The sequence below is a fragment of the Triticum aestivum genome, chromosome 3D (genome assembly GCF_018294505.1).
Source record: "Triticum aestivum cultivar Chinese Spring chromosome 3D, IWGSC CS RefSeq v2.1, whole genome shotgun sequence".
Lineage (NCBI taxonomy): Eukaryota > Viridiplantae > Streptophyta > Magnoliopsida > Poales > Poaceae > Triticum > Triticum aestivum.
In genome coordinates this window covers 11,550,503-11,563,294 of record NC_057802.1, presented here as the reverse complement: position 1 = coordinate 11,563,294, position 12,792 = coordinate 11,550,503, and the positions used below count along the sequence as shown (strand labels likewise).

Below are 12,792 nucleotides of genomic sequence, written 5' to 3'. Positions count from 1 at the left end.
CGGCGCACGCAACCCTAACTTCTCTCGTTTCAAATCTCGTATCTGCAAACCTGGCTCTGTATAGACAAAGAGAGACGGATTTTTATGTGAAAACCCTTGCGGGAGAAAACCACGGATGCACGAAGGCGCAATCACTATGATGGAGGAGTATTACAAGCACGAGACGACAGGCCGTCTGAGGTGCGACTACATGGGGTATATATGAGGGCAATACATGAGAGTCCTTGGAGGACAAGTAAACGAGTTGTACTCGTACGCGTCGACGTCAACGCAAAGGCCCACACCAGTTGTACTACGTCTAGTTCAACACGGTATAATTTGGATCACAATTTAACATTGTGGTCTTTCTGAAAAGTGAGAAATGATATGATATTCAACCGCACTTCATGGTCTGGCATGCATGATCTATGGAGGAAAACAGCTACTACTCTGTCTTCGTTGTTTTTATTTTTTGAAACGTAGGCAAAAGATTTGTCTCAAGTATTAAATAAGAAGAAGATAGAGTTTGTTACAATAACGCGCCAAAAAAGGCATGACAATTATTCCCGCAATAAGAAAGACACTAATTTCTTCGCCCCGGCCTTGACCCAAAGATTAGTCTCGTCAACGGTGGTGTTGAGAAAAATGTGAGGAGGCCCTATTCTGTCTTTCTGGGAGGTCCTATTCTCAGGCCTTGCAAGGGAACAACTCGAAGCAATCACGGTAAAGCTAGAGCACATGGCGAGAGGACCCCCTTAGCTGATGTGGCCAGACCCGGGCTAGAGCTCGGTCGTTGCTCCACAACGGTTTGAGACAAAACACATGATCAGAAGCTGCGAATGAAAAATGGAGCGCTGGATGAAATATGCTGATGTTTCATGTTTGGGGAGGATGTTGCCCCTCTTCTCTCTCTGTTGGCTCTCTTTGTACTGAGTAGCTTATGTTTTTTTTGTGTAAGTCTATTGCGGCAGCACTGGAATTCCCAGTTTTTACCTTTTCGCGTTTGCACTGTTTTTTTTCCTTTCGTATCCAGCGGGAGCAGGTGTGGTGCTTGTACCCCTGCTTCCGTGTGCCTGTAAGATGTTTGGCTACCTAAGACCTTTGGGTCTTGTTTGGTAATAGAAATGGGGCTGGGGTTTGGCCCTTTTTCTCGAGAAAAAAATTGTTCCACGCATATATGCGTGATTTTATTGATCGGCGGTACTGGTAGTTGTTGGCGTGCTATATTTCCCATCATGGCAAGCATTGATTTATCCGGGAAACTGCCCATGAAGCCATATTTTTCATGCATGGATCACTTAACTGTTGTATCTATTGTACTGTTTCCAGTTGTGAAAACTTAATGCTAGATTTGTACAGATCACTAACAACCGACTAAAACGATTGCAATGGTTGTCCATGTCAGAGTTGTACATGTATCGGTTTCTAAAATAGTTGTTTCAAGCTCTTTGTATAGGTTCATAATTTTGATGTAAATTTTTATCTTGGCAAAATCGACATAAAAACATGGCCATTTTTCAATAATGTCATTTTCAGTAACAAAGTTTACAATGAAAGTTTTGGTCTGGCTATCTTTGGTTCGACCAAGGGACGGATGAGGTGATGGTTTCAGTGATCTTGAAACGTGTTGCTCCATTGTTCAAGCATTATCAGACTTGTTGGTTGTGTGCACTTACTATGTAGAGGTCGGGTGTTCGCTCATTGGGATTGTATTGGCTCGATATGACATTTGGATGAAAATGCTCAAAAATAAGGGAGAATATCTTCTGTTTGGTTTGAAAGATATGGGAGATAGAGGGATACGTTGTGTTTGCTTTGGAGTGTAGGAGGGAGCCAACAAATATATGAACATTACCTCTAGATGCCGGCACAAAAAACCTATTACAAAAAATGGTGAACAAGGGCACCGAGGCACCCTATTTCAAATAAATACTTTGGTAAAAAAATTGTGGGGTAATACTTTGGTAAATTACAAGCTATAAAGTATAATTCACTTATTTTTAATCAACAAACATCCAGAGGGGCGAACATATTTTAATTACAATACAATGCACATTAAATTAACTGCAATAATTTATAGCGAGTATACTGATCTTCATGCTAACTATCCTTGGATGAGAAGAACTGATGCAGTTTAGATGACATCTCTGGGAAGACGCGGGTCGGACGGTAGCCCTTGCTGAGGCAGACGACGGTCGCTGTCGCTTCCAATACAAGCTGCCATTAGAGGAGACCAGCACGAGCGTGCGTGTGGGGTTGATCAATAGTGTGTGTTTGAGATCTATCAGTATAAAGGACACGGCGCGTTCATGTTGAGCAATACCAATTGCTTGTGCATGTACCTTATGATCCGGCAGCGTCTCGATGAAGTGATCAACAAGTATCCTCACGCCCTTTATCTGGACAATCCTAACCTTGACGACAAACTTGGCACCTCGCTGCACATTAATCAAATGTGCGTAGAGAGCGTGGTTATTAAATCTCTTCTATTTGAGAGTTCGGGAACTAAAAAACTTGAGATTTCCGGTCTCAGAGGTTTCGGATGCGACATACTTTATCCATTGCAAATTAATTGGAGTCCTAGCTTTGTCCTCAGTCAAACATGTTACAAACTTTGACCAAAGTCTATAGAACGATATATCAATATCTACGACATATTAGTTTCATCATAATATGTATTTGCATACTATACATATTTTATGTTCAATAAATGTTAGCACATTTTCTTATACACTTGGTAAAATATAGATAAGTTGACCTGGGATAAATCTTGAACTTTAATTAAATTACAATAGAGGGAGTATGTGTGTACATACTCGTAGAGGCTTGAAGTACTTGAGGTTCAGCTCCAGGAGCGCCATCGCGTTGCCGGTGCGTGCTACGGAGGCCATTCTGAAGCCAATGCTCGCAGCCAGCTCCTCTCGAGCTGCAGACGATTTAAAGTAAGAATCAAGATTGTGTACATAAAGGGTAAAGAACCCGAACTCTACTGCAAACAAACATCATTTTGGTGCCAACCGTTGTGGATGTAAGCAACATAAATGGCGTTGTTAACGACTCCATACTCGTCAAGTTCGTTGTCATGGCCGGCCATCTCCACTTCGAAGAACTTGTCCGTCCTAATTGAATTTTATGAAAGAAACCACAAATATATGAAGCTATTTGACGAGATTATTGTTCTACCAAATACCAATGGATGTGAAATAGTTTCATTTACAAGAACCTTAGTTTTGTATGTTGGCTGATGTTGTTGTTGGAGTTGCCTTGGGAGCTGGAAGCCGGAACGGCGAGAACCTTCATATGGTGGGATTGGCCGGAGAGCATGTCGAGGTGGCCGGAGCGAGACCAGTTAGCTCTAGCCCCAACATGGACCAAGCAAGGTGGTGGGTGGTGGGTGTTGGGAGCGATATTAGTAGGAGGGCGGTGCATGATGAACATGGAAGTGTATTGTTAGGTCTCATGGTGCCCATCTATATATAGTGTACATGTGTGTCGTTTCATTCTTGCCACATGGAACAGATGCCCGCTTAGGCCTTGTTCGGTTGAGGTGGATTTTGAAGGAGATTGGCAGGGATTGAGGGGGATTAAATCCTCTACAAGCCAAAATCCCCTCCAATCCTCTTCAATCCCCTTGAGAGGAGGATTAACCGAACAAGGCCTTAATGAAGTCTGTTTTTCTTCTTGGGAGGGGGGGGGGGTTAATGAAGTATGTTATCTTCTTTGGTTTCATCTTCCACTAATCAGGGCTAGTCACATTTAAAAAAATGCCAGTAGAAATATTTCATAATTGGGTATGTTATGTTCTAAATTAAAGGTTAAATTAAACTCCCTCCGTTTCATAATGTAGTGCATATAAATTTTTCGATGCAAACAACAAATAAGTACAGTCATTTGATGGGATTGACTAATTTCATTGAGTTCACCTCGAGTATATGTTGGCTCTGCCCCTATCGCTAATAATAAACTTCTGAAATGAATATATCATACAATTCTAATAGCTTTATTACAAATACACTCTGTTATGCTAATGTAAAATTTGTTTTATGGTAAGTTGTTTCATTTTAGTAATTTAGTTTGCATTATTTAAGATTTTTTTATGATGGGTCTCAGTTCAAATTTAAACAAATATAAACTATCATATTGTGCTAGAGATGAATTTATATCATAATTAATGGTTTATAAGTGTCCATGTATGTAGTAGTCTTACTATATCTACAAAACTTGTAGAGCGTTATGGGTGCATAAATCTAATTAACAAATAGTAGATGACTAGAGTACATAACTATCAAGCTTCGGTGTAAGGCAAATTTTAGCATGCTCCCTCTTACCTCCCATTTTGACATGATCTGAGCCATTGATTTGATTAACTAGTGGTCTGATTAACTCTTACCTTCTTACCTCTTAGGTGAAAAGATGGGATAAGAGGGAGCATGTTACAATTACTTTGGGTGTAATGATGCTGGCCCAGGAAGCACGTTGGGTTAAAGTATATAACATCTTGCATATGGACTTTTGCTATGTTTATCAAACCATAACGTAGAGTTTCTCAATATTGAGGCCAACTGGACGTCAAGCACCGAATAATATCCTTGTTTTTACTGAAAATGTTGATTTGCAAGCCAGTAAAATACACATGAACTCTGAGAAAAAGAACGAGTTGTGATTAACTATGCCGAAACACGAAACACAACTCGCACATGAGGCAAACGACGAAGAAGAGCGCGTGTACCACGACTCTATACTGGTCAAGTTTGTTGTCACGGACGAGTCATTTCCACTGGGAATAACTTGTCCGCCCTAATTGATTTACGACCCCGGAACCGGTATACACGGTACAGATGTGAGCTGAAAGCTTGTCAGAATGTTAGTGAGCTGACAGCCCCGTTGGATTGATTAACAATTTTTTAATAGACCCCGTGAGAAAATCATGATGGAAGTGCTAGCAATATCAATCTCATACTGCTTCAAATGAACAAGGATATCAATGAAAGTAATAACTACTGCAAAAGCATCGGCCAATAAAATGAGGATGAACAGGTTATTAATCGTGTCAAGAGGATGAGACCACGGTGGCAGCATTAGCATCAGAACCGGTGGCCTTCTTTGCGACACCATTGTAGTCGCAATATTGGAGGCTTGCTTTCCCTCACAATCGTGCATGCAATCGCCTGGATGGAGTAGCCGGAAGCAACAACAAAGAGAGGAATGATAGTGGTGTGTGTGCGACAGGCAGAGAGCAGATGCGATCTAATCAGGTGATGGCTATGATTGCCATTCTCGCTAATATAGACATCCGACCTGAGCCTGACTCAACTCGTCCATGAAACATAACGTGCGCGCGAGGCGGATGGCGGAGAAGAGCGTGTGTACAACCTCTCTTCTCATGCTCCAATGAATGTGGAAACGAGTTCCTTATGTTGGGGATCGTAGCAGAATTTTAAAATTTTCTACGCATCACCAAGATCCATCTATGGAGTATACTAGCAACGAGGGGAAAGGAGTGCATCTACATACCCTTATAGATCGCGAGCGGAAGCGTTCCAATGAACGGGGTTGATGGAGTCGTACTCGCCGTGATCCAAATCACCGATGACCGAGTGCCGAACGGACGGCACCTCCGCGTTCCACACACGTACGGAGCAGCGACGTCTCCTCCTTCTTGATCCAGCAAGGGGGAAGGAGAGGTTGATAGAGATCCAGCAGCACGACGGCGTGGTGGTGGAAGTAGCGGGTTCTCGGCAGGGCTTCGCCAAGTTTCTGCGAGAGGGAGAGGTGTTGCAGGGGAGGAGGGAGGCGCCAAAGGCTGTAGTATTGCTGCCCTCCCTCCCCCCCCCTTTATATAGGCCCCCTGGGAGGGGGGGCGCCGGCCAAGAACCCATCTATGGGGGGGGCGGCGGCCAGGGGGGGGGGACTTCCCCCCCAAGTCAAGTGGCCCCCCCCCCCACCCTGGGAGGCCCATGGGGGGCGCCCCAGCCCACTAAGGGCTGGTTCCCTTCCCACTTCAGCCCATGGGGCCCTCCGGGATAGGTGGCCCCACCCGGTGGACCCCCGGGACCCTTCCGGTGGTCCCGGTACAATACCGATAACCCCCGAAACTTTCTCGGTGGCCGAAACTGGACTTCCTATATATAATTCTTCACCTCCGGACCATTTCGGAACTCCTCGTGACGTCCGGGATCTCATCCGGGACTCCGAACAACTTTCGGGTTTCCGCATACTCATATCTCTACAACCCTAGCGTCACCGAACCTTAAGTGTGTAGACCCTACGGGTTCGGGAGACATGCAGACATGACCGAGACGCCTCTCCGGTCAATAACCAATAGCGGGATCTGGATACCCATGTTGGCTCCCACATGTTCCACGATGATCTCATCGGATGAACCACGATGTCGAGGATTCAATCAATCCCGTATACAATTTCCTTTGTCAATCGGTATGCTACTTGCCCGAGATTCGATCGTCGGTATCCCAATACCTTGTTCAATCTCGTTACCGGCAAGTCTCTTTACTTGTACCGCAATGCATGATCCCGTGACTAACTCCTTAGTCACATTGAGCTCATTATGATGATGCATTACCGAGTGGGCCCAGAGATACCTCTCCGTCATACGGAGTGACAAATCCCAGTCTCGATCCGTGCCAACTCAACAGACACTTTCGGAGATACCCGTAGTGTACCTTTATAGTCACACAGTTACGTTGTGACGTTTGGCACACCCAAAGTACTCTTACGGTATCCGGGAGTTGCACGATCTCATGGTCTAAGGAGAAGATACTTGACATTGAAAAAGCTCTAGCAAACGAACTACACGATCATTGAGCTATGCTTAGGATTGGGTCTTGTCCATCACATCATTCTCCTAATGATGTGATCCCGTTATCAATGACATCCAATGTCCATAGTCAGGAAACCATGACTATCTGTTGATCAACGAGCCAGTCAACTAGAGGCTTACTAGGGACACGTTGTAGTCTATGTATTCACACATGTATTACGATTTCCGGATAACACAATTATAGCATGAACAATAGACAATTATCATGAACAAAGAAATATAATAATAACCATTTATTATTGCCTCTAGGGCATATTTCCAACACCTTATATGTTAGTCCAACCCTCCCGCATTTTCTCTATGAGGCTAAATTTCCACCATATCATGACACCACTAAGGGGCATTTGGGATTTTTCAGGAATTGAATTTTTAATGCCCAAAGGCGCGTATTGTTTTAACATGTTTTTGGTCATTTACCTTGACTTGCTTCTTCTAACCTACTCCCTCGTCAACATACATAACTAGCTAATTGCCCGTGCGTTGCACCGGGGGCATAAGCATTTTGATGGTTTAACATCAATTTTGACTAACATATACCTTTAGAATACTCATGTACATTAGGCATAGTTGTTGATTCAATTTATCATTAAATAATTCCTCCTTCTCCACGAACCCTTCGCTCTTGTCTAACAAACAAATTTTGGTTAACTTTGAAGTAAACCCGGTGTATAGAGGGAGTAGAGGGGAGGACAGACATGCGTGTGGGTTGTAGCGGGCCACTTTTCCCCTGGTTTTATTGACGTGCTAAGCATGGAATGGAGGCAGACGAAGGTTGGACAACATTGGAACGTTATATCTTTTTAGGTAGTGTATATAGATGTAGAAAGATAGTTTGATTTGCCGTGTATTCTAGTGAATCCGTTGGGGCTGCTGGAGCCATTTTTCGATTGATGATTGATTTGTTTTTGTGGCAGTGATATGATGGGGGCACACGTGAGTGCATCCTAAGAAAGGAAGGAGCTGTGATTAAATTTTCACTTACCAAATTGGGAGGGGTTCCATTCGGTATAGAGAATCATGGGAAGATCCTTCAAATGATGGGGCCCTGGGGAGGGACGAACGACATACAAACTCTCATTTAATAGTAGACTGATAATTGTCCTTGCGTTGCAACGGGAGTATAACATTCTAGTAGATTAGTATGTGACTGCACATCTATTATTACATTGATGTGGTAAAAGTTTTTATATGCAATCGCCATAATTTACCTGCCATCTTATTGTTAATCACTTATTTGGTAAGAATTGATTAACTTACCCAAGAAATTTTTATTTTTATTTTGGTAAGTTAATAAAACATTGGACAATTGCTTTCATTTTAGGGAAAATCGATGGGAGAAAAATCAGAAATGGGAGGGAAAGATCAAAGAGAAGAAGGAAAGAGCAGGATGTATATAAGGAAGGTTGGACAAAAGAGAGGTGAAATGGAAATCTTACGTTCTTTTTAAGTAGAGATAAGTAGTAGAGATTAAGTACTAGAGAAGATGTCAGACGGAAGTTTTCTGGTTATGGTTATGAGTGGTTTTTCTAAGCCCAAGTGCAGTGTACCCTTTATGTTTACCCTTAAATATTACTTTGAGATCTATGCTAGCAAACTACCTTACTACATGAAAGTATCTCTTTTTTGTTTCTCTAAAATAAAAAAAACAATGTACGGACTTCAAACTTTGCAGGTAATTATCTACCAAATCAGGTACCTACACACAAACACGTTATTTTGCAAGTATACAACCATGTACAAATTGAGTTTTTTAGTAAAAGAACATATGATCACAACCATGTAGTCTAGGAACAATGGGAGGCACTGCAAACTATGTGAATTGGCGATGATAATACTCAAAAATATGTCCTGCAGCTTTCACGGTATAAGATTGAACAAAACAACTCTTTTTTCAATAAAGAGAGCAATTACAGTTTAGAACATGGCCCTACAAGATTTTGTCTGTTCAGGTGCTTTGTGTGTAATTGCTTGGTTAAACTTAGATTCAGCAATGTAGCTAGCACTTATCCTTGCTACTAACACGCACATGGCACACAACCTAGGTTTTCCACTGCCTCCTGTTGTGCAACCGCCAGGCTGCCTCGTCTCCCGTGGCTTTAGGGCCATGGAGGCACGGTGGATCCCGACCCTTGCCGGAGGGAGGGCTTCATTTTTAGTTGTTTTATTAAAATTTGGTAGGGTGTGTGTCCTGCTCAGAAAAACGAGGCGATGGCGGCTCCCTAAAGATGGAATAAGGCTCTCCCCGCCTAGCCCCGTACCGATGATGCTTCTAGCATCGTCGGAGGGCGTGTGGAGGTTTATCTCCTCTGGATCTCGTGGGATTTGGTTGGTTTTTGTCTTTGGTGGATCCGCTTGAATCCAATCTTCATCCATCTATGTTCGTGTGTCTACAGGTAGGATCCTTCCGAGCCACGCCTCTCTTCATTGGCGGTGGTTGCTGTTCTGGTGTGCTTGTCCCTGGGGCCTTAGCACAACGACTTCCAGACATCTACTACAACAAGGTTGGCCCGGCTTCGGTGATAGGGGCGATGAGAGCGACACGCCTTTTGCTTGCTCCAGTGTTTGTAGTCGTCGCTAGGTAGTCTACCGACTTGGATGTAATTTTTACTTTTGGTGTTTGTTGTACTTCTGTGACAGTTGATGAATAGATCGAACGTTTTTCTCGCAAAGAAAAAAAACTTAGATTCAACTTTGTTAGTTCAAGTTGCTAATTACAGTCAAGATATTAGTTTATGAATCATTAGTTGCATTTGTCTTCTTCCATCCAGCACATGTTTTTTCAAGATCGGTTCTTATGTGCGATGCTGGTTAGGATTAACCGACATAGGGTCGTGTCTTGTGTGAAATAGGGTCACTGACATGTGGACCATCAGGTTTGTGACCCCACATGTCAGTGACCCTAAGTCATCTGACGTTACGTTAGCCAATCTAAGCCCGTGCGACTCATATTGTTGTTGTCGGACCATATTACCCATCATTGTCATGCATTGATTTGTCCAAGAAACAAGCCATGCAGCCATATTTTTCAGGCATCGCGACATGTGCTCACTTAAGTTGCTCGCTGTTGTATATTTTCAGAAAAAAAAGGTTGTTCATTGTTGTATCAACTGTATCGATTCCGGTTTGCATAAAGTTAGTGCATGATTTGTGCATATTGCTAACAGCTGACCAACGATGGTGATGGTTGCCCATGGCAAACTTGTGCATATATCGGGCGTTCAAGGAGTTGTTTCAAGCTCGTTGTCTAGTTTCATAACTTGGATATAATATTCCGCCTCCACAAAATGCACATAAATGCATCATCGTTTCTCAATAAGTTGTTTTTGAATATATTTTTTGCAGATGATTTTGAATAATGACTTCGACGGTGAAACTTTTTGTCTGGCTTTTTTTCTTTGGACCTAACGACAACTGAGGTGATGTTTCAGTGATCTTCAGCTTCTACGTAGCTCCATGCATGAGCACGGGTTTAATGAAACTTTGGCCTAGAACCAACAAAGAATTTTCTTTTGGAGAGCCTCTCACACGCCACGTAATGTAAATGCTCTTTTATTCATTTGAGACCCATATAAGCACGCACAAGATAACTTGTTTTATCTTTTAAACTGATCCTCGTGCTAGTCATCCTAGGACGAGAAGAACTGTTGAAGCTTGGACGACATCTCCGGGAAGACGCGGGTCGGACGGTAGTCCTTGTTGAGGCAGACGACGGTCGCCGCCGCTTCCAAAACAAGCTGCAATTAGAGGAGATCAACAAACACGCACGTGTGGCACTGATCAGTATAAGGGACTGATCACTACAAGGGAAACGGCCCTTTCAACATCCATCGTTTCTGCACATACCTCATGATCCGGTAGTGTCTCGATGAAGTGTTCAACAAGTATCCTCGCACCCTTTATCTGGACAACCCTCACCTTGACAACAAATTTGGCGCCTCGCTGGATATTAATCAATGCACGTGGGTGGTCATTAAAACATGAGATTTGGAGGTTTGGAAATAAGAACCTTGAGATTTCCAATCTTATGGGCTGCTTGGAATGACTGTAAAATTAGCATGGTCACCGGTATTTAGTTCAAAATTGAGCTACATACTGATGGCCACACTAATTTTACAACCACTGCGAGCATAGCCTTAGAGATTCCGATGTGACCCTGGCAAAAAGAAGAGATTTTGGATGTGCCATGCACATACCAGTAGAGGCTTGAAGTACTTGAGGTTCAGTTCCAAGAGTGCCATCGCGTTGCCTGTGCGTGCTACGGAGGCCATGCTCGCAGCCAGCTCCTCTCGAGCTGCAGGCGATTTTAAGCAAGAATCAACACCGTGTACAAGAGTAGAACCCAAGCTCTACTCTGCTTAGATATCACTTGGGTGCTAACCATTGTGGATGTAAGCAACATAAATGGCGTTGTTAACGACTCCATACTGGTCAAGATCGACGGTCATCTCCACGTCGAAGAATTTGTCCGCCCTAATTGAACCGCATAACAAAAACACAAATATATGAAGCTATTGGACTATGCAGAGGACGGTTATGAACTCGTTTTGCCTTGATGCGAAATTGTGAGTCAATAAAAACGTCCTTTGCTAGAAAAAACCTATTGGGCTAAATGTTCTTTTAGGGGTGCAAATGGTACCCCGTGGCCTTTTTAGTTCAACTATTTCACTATTGAAATTCAAATTCATTTGGTTGAACTATAATTAAGGGGGGCAGAGGGTACCTCGAATATCACATATTTACATCCTAAGTTCTACCAATTCTCTACTCGTATAAAAGACTCAGTTGATGATGATGGTGTGTCTGTCATCTGTCGTTTCTGACCATTACATCTGCATCTAACGGATGTGAGGTAAGTTGTGGCATTTTTACAACAATAGCCCACTTCTCTGCTCCAATTTGCAGAAAACCCCTTATTATCTTAAAAGCAACTACATCCCTACCTCACCTCATCAAAACAGTCTGAGAAATATATTTTGAGTAAAACGTAATATTTTTTTAATGGTATATACTCCCTCCGTTCCTAAATATAGGTCTTTTTAGACATTTCAAATGGACTACAACATACGGATGTATGTAGACATATATTAGAGTATAGATTCACTTATATTGCTCCGTATGTAGTCATTAGTTAGAATCTCTAAAAAGACTTGCATTTGAGAACGGAGGGAGTATAATATATGTATATCAAAACAAGAATGTTTTCTTTCATATTTGTGAACAAGTACTATTCTAATTTGGACACAGACACATTGCTAGTAATGCAAAGCTAGCTAGTTTAATTAGGAAGAACCTTAGTTTTGTTTCTTGGCCGATGCTGTCGCTGCAGACGTCCCGGTTGCCAGAGGCAGGGACGGCTAGGGCCTTCACACGGCGGGACCGACGTGATTGGCCGGAGATCATGGCAAGGTGGCCGGAGCGGGACGAGTTAGCTCTAGCCCCAGCACAGACCATATTATTAGGAGACTGCTGCATGGTGAAACAGGAAATTGTATTGTTTGATCTCATGGGGCGTGTGCCAGCCCATCTATAATGCGCGTGCGTGCACGCTGTGGCGTTTCATTCTTGACGCGTGGAACATATGCCCGCCTAATGAAGTACTCTCTCCGTCCCCATAATATAAGAGCGTTTTTAATGTTAGAAAAATATTTTTTTAATATAATACAGACGCAAACGCTCATACATACGCGCATACACTCATTCCTATGAACACACACGTACACCTTATCCTTATGAGCACCTCCGAGAGACTGAGCCGGCATATCATAGAGATTTACGAAGTCACCGTATGCGTCTCGTCGTCGACGGGAACGTCTTCTCCCACTGAAAGCGCATCGCCGGAAGAAACGGTGGGAGTAATATAAAAACGTTTTTTTGCACCAGTATAGTGTCAAAAACGCTCTTAAATTATGCGATGGAGGGAGTAATAGTATGTATCTTTTTTATTTATGGAGAGAAATATCATAATCGTACATTCT

General features: G+C 42.9%; 2 pseudogenes; both read right to left on the bottom strand.

The window, feature by feature from the left end:
* Positions 1-2,034: 2,034 nt before the first annotated feature.
* LOC123076040 (acyl-acyl carrier protein thioesterase TE3, chloroplastic-like) lies at positions 2,035-3,406 on the bottom strand (annotated as a pseudogene).
* A 7,028-nt stretch (positions 3,407-10,434) lies between these two features.
* LOC123076039 (acyl-acyl carrier protein thioesterase TE3, chloroplastic-like) lies at positions 10,435-12,289 on the bottom strand (annotated as a pseudogene).
* Positions 12,290-12,792: the final 503 nt, after the last annotated feature.